Source organism: Pongo abelii, chromosome 2 (genome assembly GCF_028885655.2).
Source record: "Pongo abelii isolate AG06213 chromosome 2, NHGRI_mPonAbe1-v2.0_pri, whole genome shotgun sequence".
Classification (NCBI taxonomy): domain Eukaryota; kingdom Metazoa; phylum Chordata; class Mammalia; order Primates; family Hominidae; genus Pongo; species Pongo abelii.
Genome location: NC_085928.1, coordinates 123,355,215 through 123,370,323, shown reverse-complemented (window position 1 = coordinate 123,370,323; position 15,109 = coordinate 123,355,215). Strand labels below are relative to the sequence as shown.

Genomic DNA, 15,109 nt, shown 5'->3' with positions numbered 1-15,109 from the left:
TATAAATGTTTCCCATTTTATACCCTTTTTTCACTCCCAACTCAAACTCTTTTGTGTAACACACAAGTTTCTCAGAAATAAAAGCACATATCCTGAATAATTAGACATTTATTCATCCCTTTACTTCCTGTCTCAACATCCCTTGAGTCCCCATGAAGCACAAGCCCCACCCCCACAGCTGCTCTTTGCTATGTCACACACAATGACGAATAAGGTCTCCATGGTGTCAGACTTGATATTTCTGCTCAGGCTTTTCTCTGCTGATCTGTAAGTCACTTCATTTTCTTTCTAAAGTAAGGACAGGATTATTTGAAGAAACAGAAGCACAGAATCATTGTCCCACTCCACGGGCTTGTTAGAAGAGGTAAATGATGTTAGATTCATAATTTGTTCCTACTCCTCACATTTTTTTCTTCACTGCCTTTAAATGTCTCACGTCCCAGTCATAACAAGAAAGCAAGTGCTTTCTCAAGGAAACTCAAATAACATATTATCACTGTGAGAATCATCATGGCAAGAATCATTAAGTCTTGGTGTAAAAATCCTTTAAGGGAAACTTAGTTTGGGAAGAATAGTTTTACACAGAAATGCAGGCTTGGCCAGACATAAGACTGCCTTTTCTGAGTGACACAATTTTAAGACCCATCCCAATCTCGGGAGCTTTTCCTCTCTTGGAGAAAAATTTCTTTTCTTTTTCAGCTCCATTCCCACTCCCCTACTCATCCCCACCATTTGACTCAAAGAAAATACTTTTATTTCTTTGAATAAGAGGGAGGCCCACCTTACTCCACTTTCCATAGACACCAACGTCTTTAATACAAGCACCCACTGGCTATAGAGCTGGACAAAGAGTCCTTTTGGGTCCCATCCAGTAGCACAAAATATAAGACCATATTCCATGGCCAGAAAAAGCTCTAACAACACACACACACACACACACACACACACACACACACACTCATACACACTTTCACACAAGCACATCTTCAACTTTGTTACTTTGTGATTATGCAGTTTTCATTCTAAAATGACAAAATTTTTATTGAAGGTGAAAGTGTTAAGAACACTTTCCTAGTTACCCAAACCAACATTTTTTAAATGGACAGGATTTAGATGAGTAAAACCATAGAATCTATCCCAGGAGCATGAAAAAATTTTTCTTAGGTAGGTATTGATCCTTAGAAATACAATTTTATTTTCTCAGACAATTAAAGGGAGATTACGCCACTAGGCCTAAGAAAATGCTATCACTTCTTATCACTTGGTGTTCAGCAGATAGCTGTCTTAATTTAAAAGACCCCAAAGGTCAATGCTTATTTGGTTCCTTGCAATAATGTGTTTTGCCATAATTCTGCTCTTCTATTTAATTCCCTTATCTAGAGCAGCATTTTCCAGTTTGTGTTTTGCAGAACAATAGATCCAAGAGGTGTTAATAAGTATCCCTGGGGTGGTGAAGAGTAAGTGTTTCTATAAGCAAATAAGTGTGGAAAATGCTGGGCTAAAGGAAATTTGAAAGATTTAATTACTACAGGACTTCTCAGAGCCTTCAATATGCTAATGTATGGTATGAGTCAGAGAGATGAACAGGATTAAAGAGATAAGTTTGTAAAGTATATGGCACAGAAGTTGGTACATAGTAACAATCAATGTTAGCTTTTATAACTATTAGCTATCACAATTTAAGGCTATCCCAAACTGATTTGTTAAAAGTCCCCTTCTTCTATAGAACAATTCCCTAGACTTAATGTTCCATGAAACACACTTTGGGAAAGGCTAATCTATTCATCATTCCTATTAATATTTAATAAGCATGTTTCTCATTTCTATGAGCAAAGAAATAAGGCAAAATGTGACACTATGTGTGAGTACACAAAATACAAAAGAATTTTATTCCTGATTTTGGAAGTATTTACAGTCTAGAAACAAGACTAGTTCCCATTTAGGCAGAACATCATTTATTCTACCTTCCTCACCAGAGCTAATGACTCTAATGGTTTTATATGGTCTTAATTACTTAATATCTAGCTCAGAAAAGGGCATCTCCACACAAGTGTCAAGGGAAGAACTTTTAGGACATAGAGAAAATTCACAAGTCATATTTATTTAGTCACTCATTCAAGCATTGATTCACTAAAATATACACACAAATAGATATATCTGAAGAAGGCCCTATGTATCAAATGCCATTCTAAGCACTGGGGATAAAACAATGAATCAAGTAGACTGTGTTCCTGCCCTCATGTAGTTTTACGTTCTCGTGGGGAAGAAAGAACACACAGGAAAATAAGTAAATACAGTAGGTCGGTATAAGTGCCCTGGAAAAAAGCAAATCACAGCAAGGGAATTAGGGAGTTCCAGGGTGGTGTGGGAGTAGGGACATTACTTTAAATAAAGAAGTCAAGAAAGCTTCACTAACAAGGACATGTTTGAGCAGAGAGCTGAAAGTAGCAGAAGACAAATGGTGCGGCATGGGAAACTGGATTACAGCATTCAAATAAAGGCGAGAAGAGGGTAGCTAGGTGGAGCCAGCAGCAGGGAGAGTTATGGAAGATGTTAGAAGAGTAATGGGGTGGCAGAAGGAATCAGATGATTTGGGGCCTTGTAGTAATCGTAAGTACTTTGGCTTTTACTCTGGGGAGCCACTGCAGGGTTTTGAGCAGAGGTACAAAGCAATCTGATTTTTTTTTTTAAAGGATTGCACTGCCTGATGGATTGAGATTGGACATTGTGGCCATGAAAAGAATGGGAGCAGGGGGCAGAATCCAGGCACAAATGACCACAGTGGTATGGACATAAGAGGCCCCAATGGAGGAGGCTCTAGAAATGAAGATTCATTACAAAAGTGTAACAAAGGCTGCTCGCCATTCAACATTACCCTGCAAGGAGGGCTGATGTGTGAAGGAAAGCTGTCCTTCTAGGGTTGAAAATGTTTCAAGCCATAGATGATTTTTATTTAGTAGGTAAGTCAACCTTCAGCTTGTTAGCAATGTGCCGTGTTCTTCCTACCCAAAGAAATTCATGCACTCAATATATAAATCAAGATGTCTGGTGAATTACCATAGCTGCAGGTGCCTGGCAACCAGGATTAGACTGATGGCCACTAATCTATGGGCTCCTGATTCCTTCTAGGGATGTACTGTGCTTTAAAAGGCATCCATATTCCTAAAACAGTCCAAACAGAGGAGAAAACATTCAGTCATCGTCTCATTCTGTCTGATTGGCTTTTCCTTCACCCATATAGAGGCCAACTCACTGTCCCAACCAGATTCAGGCTGTACAGGTCACACCTTAGATAAGGAACTACCCAAACTCATTATTGGCAGAAAGTTTTGAAGGATGGGTGTAAGTTCTAAAGGCAGAATCAAAGAAACTGGTTATGAGAACAAAGGAAATGAAGGTGATTGATAGGTATCTGAAAGATCAATGCTAGAATAGAGAAGGAAAAAAAATGTAAGCAAGAAACAGAGTAAAAGGGGTAATTCAAGGGCCAGCAGACTATTATCCATTGGTCAAATTGGCCTGCTGTTTTTTGTAAATGTTTTATTGGAAAAGAGCCACACATTAATGTACGTGTTGTCTATGACTACTTTCGTGGTACAATGGCAGAGTTGAGTAGTTATGACAGAGACCAAGTTATCCACAAAATCCTGAATATTTATCACTTGGTCATTTACAAAAAAAAAAAAAAAAAATTGCTCACTCTCAGTCTAGCTGTTCCCAAATGGGCTGGAGGACAAATTTCTGGTTGCTATTTCCTGCTCAGCCATGGTAAACTAGGCTGTATACTAGTGGAGCATGAGGAATGCTAGAGAAATACCAACAAGTTTCAGAGATGTAGCCAGCATCACTTACATTATGAAGAAGGCAGCAAGTCCTATAACAATAGTCCCAGCTCCTTACCTTGCCTGACAAGGTACCAGACAGTGCCTATGTATCAGGACTTAACATTACACACAGAAGAGCAAAGAAACCATGGGAAACATGGAAGAGACAAGAGGAGGAGCAATGGAGAACTGCATCAGAACTATTTTCATCAAGTTCACTGCTGTGGACTGAATTGTGTCACCCTAAAATTCATGTGTTGAAGCCCTGCCCTCCAGTGTGATGGTATTCAAAAATGGGGCCCTAGGGTAAGGTCACCAGAGTGGGGCTCTCATAATGGGATTAGCACCCTTGTAGGAAGATTTCTCTCTTTCTTTCTTCACCATGTGAGGACACACCAAGAAGGCAGCCATCTGCAAGCCAGGAAAAGAGCCCTCAGCAGAACCTGACCATGCTGGCTCCCTGATCTCAAATTTCTAACCTCCAGAACTGTGGGAAAAACAAATTTCTGTTTTTTCAATCTACATAGTCAATTGTATTAGTTACGGCAGGCAGCCTGAGCTAAAACATTCATCAAACATTTTAGCCCAATTATTAGAGTGTGACTCTGGAAGCAATGAAGTAGTCATGGCTGCTGAGAAAGTACAGAAATATCACATTCCCTCCTTCATTATATGACTAGTACTCTCCTTTCCCTATCTCCAGGAAGGCCAAATTTCAATTTTATTTCTTCCAAGCACCCACCTAGGAGTCAACCAGGAAAATGGGAACTGGTACAAGATGCTGGTTGCAGTTTTCCAAGAATTCTTCCTGGTTAATGGTCCATGGACATCATTCAACATCCCCAGGCTTTCCTGCAGTGTTTCCATTTGCTGCTGATTATTTTCTGGAATCAAGGCCGTTAAAAATGGGCTCTAAAAAGCTTCTAAAATAGCCAAGGTCCAAAACTTCAAAGATTCTGGACTTTTTTTTTTTTTTTTTCAATCTTAGCTTACTGGAGAATTCTGAGTTGGTCATGAAACTAGTGACCACCTAAGTTGTCACCTCTATTGGGTTGAAAGGACTTTGATTTGAAACTTCCAATAATTCAAAGAGCTGCCCTAGACTTTGGGAAAAGCAAGGTAAAATAAGGACCATATTGTAGTTTTCCCAAACACTCACATCGCATTTACTCTCCCAAGGGCAGACAAACAAGCACCTCCTTGTCTCCCAGCTTTCCATACAAAAGCCCCAGAAATTCTCTGAAGGTAAGAAATGGTGGGAGAGACAAACATTTTGTTCTACAATGTTCCCCAAACCCTGAGTCTTTTCTGAAATGCTCTGTAGCCAGTTTTTTTTTTTTTAATCTTCTGTTGAGTTCTGCAGTTGAGTTTGATTTGATGAGAAAATAATTTAAGACCTTCCCCTAAAAATGTTGGGCCAAGACCTGAAAATGCTGTTGACAACGCTTGAATTGTTTCTTGGTGCCTTGGAATGATAGAAATAATTCACCTTCAAAGGCAAGCACAGTTGTCTCTGGGGTCCTGCCCTGTCCGCAGAATGGCCATCTGCCCCCATTCTGCTCCTAAGGCCACACTGCAATAAGATGATCCATCCCAAAGGCAGCTCATTTCTCTGTATTGAAGAGCTGGGGACAATGGTAGTATTTTTCTGCCATGGGTTTTGCTTTTTTCTCAAGAGTTTTCCATCTTGGATTGTTTATTTCTCATACCTACTGTTACTTTGTTAAACCTGAAAGGAAGAGAAATGCTCAGAGGTTCTGATTCAGTGTGGGAAAAGCAAATGCAAAGCTCACAGGTTGTCCTTTCACTGAGCTGTAAGTCAGTGTGGTTTGGAATTTTGCCTCTTCTTTTGAAGACTGGCAAAGGTTGAAGTACATATTTAAATTTAACTGGTCTGAAAGAGGCTAATGGAAAAATTGACAAACCTTGAAGAGGCCAAGAGCGAAGGGAGAAATACAAGTGGTCAATAAACATGTTAATATATGTTAAATTTCACAATAATGAAAATTGCAAAAGCAAATTCAAGCAAGAAGACTCTATTGTTGCCCATCACGTTAACAATTTTTTAAAGATAACACCTAACATTCACAGATATTATCAATGGTTCATGTGGGTTTGGAGAATTACGGAATTATAATTCCATACAGTACTCAAACAATATATATTGTACTCATACTATACTCATACAATACAGTAAAATTTAAAATTGTTTTCAAAATACAACTTTGTGAAAGGTAATTTGTCAATATATTAAAAAATCTTATAATTTCACATGAACTTTTTACACTAGAAATATATCTTATGGGATTTCACTTCTATAAATATAGACTAAGGAGATAATAGGAATGTGCAGGACTAATCATGGATGTGATAGTTAATTTTATGTGTCAACTTGGATAGGCCATGATGCCCAGAAATTTGGTCAAATGTTATTTTAGATGTTACTGTGACTGTGTTTTTGCACAAAATTAACATTTAAATCAGTGGACTTTGAGTAAAGCAGACTGCCCTCCATAATGTGGGTGGGTCTCATCAAATCAGTTGAAGGCTTGAACAGAACAAGAAACCGACATCCCCAGGGCAGGAAGAAATTCTGCCAGTAGATTGCCTTTGGACTTGAACTGCAACTTCAGCTCTTTCCTGAGTCTCCAGCCTGCTAGCCTATCCTGGAGCTTTTGGAGTTGCCAGTCTATAATCAGGTGAGCCAATTCCTTACACTCTGTCATTCATAGATAGATAGATATATAGATAGATAGATAGATAGATAGACAGACAGACATACACATAAATACACACACACACACACACACACACACACACACACACACACATCCTATTGGTTCTGTTTCTCTGAAGAACCCTGACTAATAAAATGGGCAATTAGAAAATAGCTGTATTCTTTTCCTCAACTCTGCACATTCAAACCACTCCAAGGGTCTGATTCATCCTGTACCTTGGGGTAAACTTAGGTGAACCCCTGGATATTTGTGCAAATATTTATTTTCACATAATAAAAAATTCTCTGATTACTTCCTCTTTATTTTCACATAATACAAAATTCTCTGATTACAATCACAAAACAGGCTCACTTACATTTTGTGTTGACTCTCATGTAATAAAAAACTCCAAATGTCACTTAAAACTCCAGCTCCTCTCCTCCTTCCAGGCCTGCTGCAGTGTGTGGGGGCTGTGGGTGGTCTTGTCTCTATCTTCCTGGTCTAGCTCCTCTAACCCCCTCCCCAACTCGTGGGGGTGCCCCTGCTCCTCCGGGTGTGGTATGGCAGGGAGAGCAAGGAGAGGTCAGGTGCAGGAAAAAGGGTTTGCACCTCCTTTGCAGGTCCTGCTTAGGTAGCATGGCTAGCCCTCCACTCTGGAATGCCAGAGTAGGTGGCTCCTGGCTACCTTATTTTTACATCCTTTGGTACAGCCTCCAGACACAAGAAAGTAATCTAAGTTTTACAGGTGTCAAAAGTTAAGTCCCAGAAAAATTAACTAAACTTTTTAAGATCATACCACCAGTCTATGGCAGAACTGTCCCTCTCCAGCTCAAGCTCTTGGCATCCTATTACAGCTACCTAAATAAAAAAGGCTTGTAAAGAGAATTGGCCATAAAACAGACCCCCATTCCCTCCCAAGGCATTCCCTTAGCTCATTGTTACAAAGTATGGGGTTCATGGTGTATTCTCTTCCTCACCACATAGTCAACCCCGATTTGGGGACGGGCTAGGTGGGGCCCTGGGCCAGCCGATCTCCAGCACAGACCAGACTCCTAAGGCCTAAGCTGTCCCTGCTTATCTTGGAATGGGGGATGACATATTCTACACGCCTGGTTCTCCTGACAGATGTGAGGAAAGCACACCGTAAACACTGAACATCAGTACGTGTCGATAAAAGTCATTATAAACATCACGAGGCATAAGAGAAAAACAAAGCATCTCTATTTACAGTGTAGGAAAGAGGAAAGAAAAAAAAAACAACAACAAACCCTTCCAAGAATTTGCTTAATCACACTTCTGTATGGGAGGAAAACATTACCTGTAAATCTTTCCTTCGTGGTTGATACGAGCTGATGGATCTTCCCTTGCAGATGGATGTTTATAACTCCCTCTTGGCTGCAAGACAGAGCAGGGCCTTGCATTGCTGTGCCTGCCCGCTGGGAAGCACATCAAAGCGGCTTTGTTTAAACTGGGGCATACCCGCCCAACAGACCCTACCCCTTGCCCTTTTGGATCTTCTTACTTTTTTGGTAGAATCTGCAGTAAGCTCTGTGGCTGACCCCAGAGGTCACCCCACAAGCACTTTCCTGTTTGAAACTTGTTCCACCGGCCGCATTTCCACCGGCTCTGAGTCATTATCCTCCAGCCCTGACATCTACACTCCCATTAGATGAAAGGGCCTTACTATCTTCCACCATCCTGAACACAAAGGCAGCAGGGCTTTTTGTTGTTGTTTAGATTTGCTTCCCATTTTTAAAAATAAAAACCTATGTTGCACATTTTTCTTACTATAAAAGCAATACATGTTTGTCATAAAAATATTCAAACAGCACAGAGAAGCAGAATGGAAAAATAAAAAGTGCCCTTTATTACAACAAACAAAGAGTAAGCACGGTGAGCATGTTGGAATACATCTTTCTAGACTTTTTTCTCTGCAGAGATCTATCCGTTTAGGGTTGCAAAAGGAGATCCCACTGAACATCCTGGTAAGAAACTTGCTTTTTCATTTGCCACTATGTTGAGAACAATTTTCCATGTCATTAAATATCTGCAAGATTTTTTTTTCTATTTTGTAATATGAACAAAATTTGGTAGTTTCGCCTGAATATAAAAGCAATTTTCCCTTGAAATATTACACCCTTTTCTCCAGCCATTGTTCTTCTGGAGGCCTTGCAGGAATACCATGGGTCAATCAGAAGAGTACACGCTTGATTCTTTCCATTTGAAAAACAGGGACATGGCTAACATTTTCTCTAAACAGCTCCTTCCTAAGAGTTATGACTGTAACTGGTTTGGTGAGCTTCTTAACACTCCAACACAAATATGTTCCCATCTCTTTTATGTCTTCAAATCAAATTAGAAGAGGCCCAAGCCCTTGTCGCCAGGCCCCCTGCCTACCCCTACTACCATATAGGAAATGAAGCATGTTATCATCCCTCTTAGGAAACTGCCTCTCTGTGAACTCTACAAAACATGAGTCTTGAGGTCATAAACCTTAGAAGAAAAGGGTCAGCCCACCTCCCCCACTGACACCGAGAGCACTGGAGTCTTCCCTGCCAACTCCTGCCTCTGCTGTCTCTGCTTCTCACAATGGGCTTTTGGTGTTTCAGGACCAACAGATTGTAAAGACCAAAGGAAAACTTCTCCTTCTCCCTTTGAAGGTTTGCTGAAAAGAGGAAGATTAATAGGAGAAAAGGCATACAAATTTATTTGATGATAGTTTCACGTGACACAGGAGCCTTCAGAATGAAGACCCAAAGATACGGAAGAAATGGTCCATTTTTACACTGAGGTTTAACAAAATATGGACAGCCGTGTCGAAATATGACTGGACAAAAAGGGTGTGATCTAATGCTAAGAACCCGAGAAGGAAACCTAGCAAGGCCTGTCTGTCTAGATTCTTCTTGGCCTCTCTGAGCATGTGGGTTTTGTTTTGTTTTGTTTTGTTCCAATCTGGGTATGGGGCAGGACCTTCTAGAATGGAGGTCCTATGGCCTACAGTCAAATAAGACAGGTCAGATCTTTTTTTTTATGGCCAGTTTTTACACAGAAAGGCAAAGGGAAAGTTAGAGTGATATTTTTAGGTTTTATGGCTGGACTTGGAGTAAAGGGGTTCTGGCTTCTATGACCCACGTTGGGGAAGAGGGATTCTAGTTTCTATGGCAGCCTCAGGGGAGAATGGGACTGAGAGACAGGAGAAAGTCAGAGGAAAACTTTTGCTTCTGAGGTTGCTTCTGAGCCCATCATTTGGAGTACTGTTTTCTGAGTCAGAACAAGACTGCTGGCTCTTGGTGGTGATGCCCAGCCCAGGTATGGTCCAGCTCCCAGTACAGCAGCCACCATCCTGTGGAGAACGATGCCTCCAGTCTCTCCACTGCCACCCCAGCTCCAGCTGTCCTTGGCTTGTTGCCCAGGTCCTCAGCCCCTCCACTCCTATAGAAAACCATTTCTTCCATGGCTGCAGCCAGGGGAACCAAATCAGAACTGAGTTCAGGAGCCCGTCACTTGTTGACCAGAACCATTATTTATTCCATTTTCTTCCCCCAAGCATTCGTAGCCACACACCTGGAATTTATCATCTCCATTTCAGCACAGAAGTACAAAAGATTTACTCCATTCCTTTTCTGCTCAATAACGACACCTGGGGAGTAATTGAAGGATTCAGACCCTCAAAACAAAGAACGCCACAGGCAGCTTTGCCTCAAAGACCCTGAAATATGAACAGTTACTGGCTTTCTGCTTTCTAAACAATCGAGAACGCTGACACCTAAGGAGAGACCAGACTCTCCAAAAGTTAGTCTGGGGGAAAAAAGGATCTTAACTCATGATAAGGCAGAAATCATTCCACTACCTCAACTTATATTCTCAAAACACAAGCAAGGAAATAGCTTAATGTTTCTTGCTAAAGAAGTAAAAAACAAAATCCTTGCTAAATGTTAAGTGGGTTACCTTGCTATATAACAAAAATTAATCTTCAAGAGACCACTCCCTTTATTTTTAAACAAGCAATTACTGACTGTTTTTAAAGAAACAATCTGATGCCCTAAAAAGTCCCCAAGTTTGCAGTCAGAGAAACTAAAGTTTTCTTTTTCTACCACTAATCATCCATGTGACCTAAGGCAAAGTGTTCAAACTCTCTGAAACTCAGTTTCCCTCTCTGCCTAAAACTGGACTTGCTCCTGGACCCTTAATACCCAAAGTCCACTAGTCAGGAGGCACTGCTTCTCCGGATGGTGCTTAAAATTTCACTACCAATATGTGCCAGGGCAACTTATTTTTCTTTGCATTTTTATTTTATAATTGTCAGGGGAAAAAACATGAAAACAATACAAATACTATAATCTACTAATTGTATGACTTTGAGCAAGCTGTTTAGCCTCTGAAATTCACTTTTCTCATTCATAATAATTACCAACACAGATTAGATAGAACAGGCACTGGTCTAAATGTTTATGTATATTAACTAATTTAAAGTTAAAAACTGCAACCATATAAGGTAGGTGCTATTATTATCACTTTTACAGGTGAAGAAACTGGACAAAAGAAGTACAGTGGGTTTTCCAAGCTCACACAGCTAAGAAGCCACAGAGCTAACGTTCAAACCCAGACCCTTTGGCTCCAGAGTCCACATTCTTAAATGTACGCGACATCACTTCTGACTTTGAGAATATGGAATGATGAGTTAGGCTCACCTCATAGGATTGTTGAAGGGGTTCAATGTATACAAAGCATAATACCTGACACATACTATGTCCTCAATACATCAGAGTCAATATTACTACATTATTATTTTCCAGATTAATTTGATAAAGTATTGTGGTGCTAGTTGAAAATTTTAAAACTGTGCAGCAACATAGAAAAACCCAGCTATGATTCAATGCATAGTGAATTTAAAGTAAAATGTGAAATAGTATTATGTTTTGGTTATATCTACGTGCAAATTAAGTGTATGCTTTGATAAGTGGGTCAATCCATTATTGCTGCATAACAAACAATATGCACTTATTCCTCATATGTCTGCTACTCAGCCATGGATCTACAAATATGGATGGGGCTTGGCTGGGCATTTTTGCTTTAAGCTGAATTCCAGCTGGGCTTATCTCCTTCATGCAGGTTGGACTCAGGTCCGTTCCTTGCATATTCATTCTGGAGCCCAGAATGAAGGGGCAGTAGCTAGCTAGGGTAAGCTCTTCTCATGGCAATGGCAGTGGTTCAAGAGGGCAAATCCAACCGCACAAATGAACTTCAAGCCCCTACTTATATCATGTCTACCAATATCCCATTAGCCAAAGCAAATGATGTGCCTGAGTCTAGAGTCAAGGTATGAGAAAGTACCCCTCTCTGAGGCCAAAGCAAGTCACATGGTAAAGCCCAACACAAACTGAACAGGGAAGTATACTTCTCCCATGGAAGTGGAGGTGAGGAAGTAAGTATTTTTGAATTGTAATCTACCATAAGAAGAATCAACTAGAAATAAACTAAGAAGGATGAGTAACTAACTTGGTGAGATCATGGATGAGTATTCTATATTCCTTTCTTTCCAAAATTACACTTATTATTTTGTCTTTAAGAGCGAGGGAGGAAAACAAAGGGAAACCTCAAGAATAAATCAGTCCTAAAAGAAAAGGCTGAAAGGGAAGACTAACACTAAGCAACATTTGCTCATTCATTCAGCAAACAGTTGCTAAGCACCTCCTACATTCCAGGTAAATCACAGTTCCCTGTCCTGAAGCAGCTCACAGTCTAGCCAATGAGTGATCATGATAATGATGAGGACAACAATGATGATGATGATGATGATAATGACAGACAACATTTATTCAGTGTGCAATATCCCAGGTGCTGTGTTAATCCATTTGCATAATCTCATATAATCCCCACAAAAACTCAATAAAGCTTTTTAAAAAAGAAACTGAGGTGCAAAGAGGTAAATGATTTATGCAAGGTCACATAGCTAGACTCAGCAGAGCTAGAATTCCAACCAAGCAGTCCAGCTTTGGACCTGCACTCGAATACTTCACTGCCCCGCCCCACCTTCAGACATATTCCCTGAACCCATCCCACCTCCATTCCTTCGGTACCAAACCCTCTCTCTGTCCCTGAATTAAAGGATCATTAACACAAAGTATGCCTTCTCTGGAAAATGTTGCAAACACAAAACCTCCTCTTTCAAATCTATAGTTAATAAATTAGATATTATAGGCAGGTGTAGGCAAAGGATGCTAGGCTTCAGTGAAGAAACAGAATCTCTAGTAAGCCCGGAGAAATGAAGAATGAAGGAAAACTCAACAATATTCATTTTCTAAATTTATAGAGGCTGAGTAAATCCACTATAAGGGTGGTAACTAGCTTTTCTCCACCTCAAATGGAAACAGTAAAAATAAGAGACTTGCACTACAGCATCAGGGAACTATATGAGGCAAAAGTGAACATTCCAGATAATATGGCAAGGACTTTTTGCATGAAAAGGGACTACCAAGAGAAGTCCGACTGATTCCTTTCACAGAAGCAGGGTGGCCAAGCAGGTCAAGCAGGGTGGAGATGAATGAGATAACTTCTCAGGATACCCTACAATAACGATTATTCTACTCAAGTTATTTTGCTACCTCATTTTTTTTGAGGCAGCTTCCAGAATATGCCAAACAGCAGAGGTTGAGTGAAACACCAAAGCCAATTTAGACCACCAATTATTTCTTCCTTCTTGGCTTCCTAACCCTGCCTAGACCACCCTGGAGCCTGTTCTTTTGCAGGCTTAATCTGATGGCAGTTAAAAAAGAGACTAACCTCTCACCCACCAAAACCCAAAACAAAATACCAGAACATGTGAGCCTTTATAAACACTGGCATCAAACTCAACTATTTCAAATTCAATTATAGTATCCATTACTCAGTAGCTAAGACTGAAAATGTGCCTAAAAACCAACACCCTTGGGAGGCCAAGGCGGGTGGATAATTTGAGGTCAGGAGTTTGAGACCAGCCTGGCCAACACGCTGAAACCCCGTCTCTCCTAAAAATACAAAAATTAGCCAGGCGCGGTGGCATGCGCCTGTAATCCTAGCTACTTGGGAGGCTGAGGTAGGAGAATTGCTTGAATCTGGGAGGCAGAGGTTGCAGTGAGCCGAGATTATGCCACTGCACTCCAGCCTGGGCAACAGAGCGAGACACTGTCTAAAAAAAAAAAAAAAAAACACCCAACAAAGAGACCGTTTTGATTGATGAGTCAAATATGAAAAGACCTTATTTGTGTTTAAATGTCTGATTTAGCCCATCACAAATGACCTGAGAAGTAGCCAATGAAAGGAATGGCTGAAGTTAAGCTTCAGACAGCCCCTCCAGAGAAATTCCACATGGAGACTGCCAACAATTCCCTTTTCTTAGAAATAATAGGCAACCATATTAAGTGCAATAATAGAAAAACCACGAAGTCTGAGCTCTCTCTTTAAAACTGGGTCACTCAACCTGCGCAGGAACAGTTATCTCCCTGCCAACCTCGCTTCACCTGGTGATTGGCACGGACCTGATTAACAACCTGGAGGGGCTGGTAAAAATTCCACTGAGCTTTCACCAATGGTTTTCCAGGTATGTCAGCCCTTACGTTATCAGCAGGAAGAAAATTAAGAGATTAAAGAGGTAATATTTTTAATAGGGTTTTATAATGCTTCCCCTTCACACAGACACAGCCTCAGCATGCAGTTGGCATCTGCTGCTTCTCCATTCCTTGTGCTGTTTTCACAGAAAGACCTCAGAAAATGCATTGATATTGGTGGAGCCCCTACCGCTCTCATGTCTCTGGCTCTGTTGTCTGCTATGCAGGAAACCACAGACAATTCCACAAAGGCGGAAAGGAACCTGCAGCATGTAGCAGGTGGGAAAATAAAGGGCAGTTCCCTGGAAGAGGCTGCAGGGGCTCCAGGCTCCAAGGGCTCTGGGCTCCAATTAAATCAGGAGGCGGCTAGCCCTTTGATTACCTTTTCCTCGTGTCTCCTGGTCTCATTGTTTTACTGCTTCCTCTCCTCTCTCTCTTGATAATCTTATCATAACTCCTGTCTAGATGTGACCTTAGAATCAATTCTTAAGAAGATGCCACCTTTAAAGAATGTGATCTGGGCCCCGGCTCCAGGCTGAGTGTCTCATAGAAGGAGGCCACGGTTTGGACTAGTTAAAGGATTTTGTTTACCACAGAATGAGGTTCACAGAGAGTACATGGAACAAAGTGGTGAGAGGAGGAGAAGGCAGAACCCGAGGGCGAGGATGAGGCTGTGGGAACAGAGTAAAGATCAAAGCAGGGAGTGTGGGACATGCCACAACCTGGATGAACCTTGAGGACGTTATGTTAAGTGAAATAAGCCAGACACAAAAGGAATAATTCCACTTTTTAATCTGCCATCGCAGATTAAGTCTGCAAAAGAGCAGGCTCCAGGGTGGTCTAGGCAGGGTTAGGAAGCCAAGAAGGAAGAAATAATTGCTGGTCTAAATTGGCTTTGGTGTTTCACTCAACCTCTGCTGTTTGGCATTTTCTGGAAACTGCCTCAAAAATTCCACACTGAATAATTCCACTCATGTGAGGT

The 15,109-nt window shown here is 40.9% G+C and overlaps 1 long non-coding RNA gene across 2 annotated transcripts in view; it reads right to left on the bottom strand.

The window, feature by feature from the left end:
- LOC129058604 (uncharacterized) overlaps window positions 1–8,109 on the bottom strand; it is an 89,836-nt gene extending 81,727 nt beyond the window's left edge. For both annotated transcript variants that reach the window (XR_008523818.2, XR_008523819.2), the window contains exon 1: window positions 7,860–8,109. This is a non-coding gene — a long non-coding RNA (uncharacterized LOC129058604). The remainder of the gene's footprint in view (window positions 1–7,859) is intronic.
- Window positions 8,110–15,109: the final 7,000 nt, after the last annotated feature.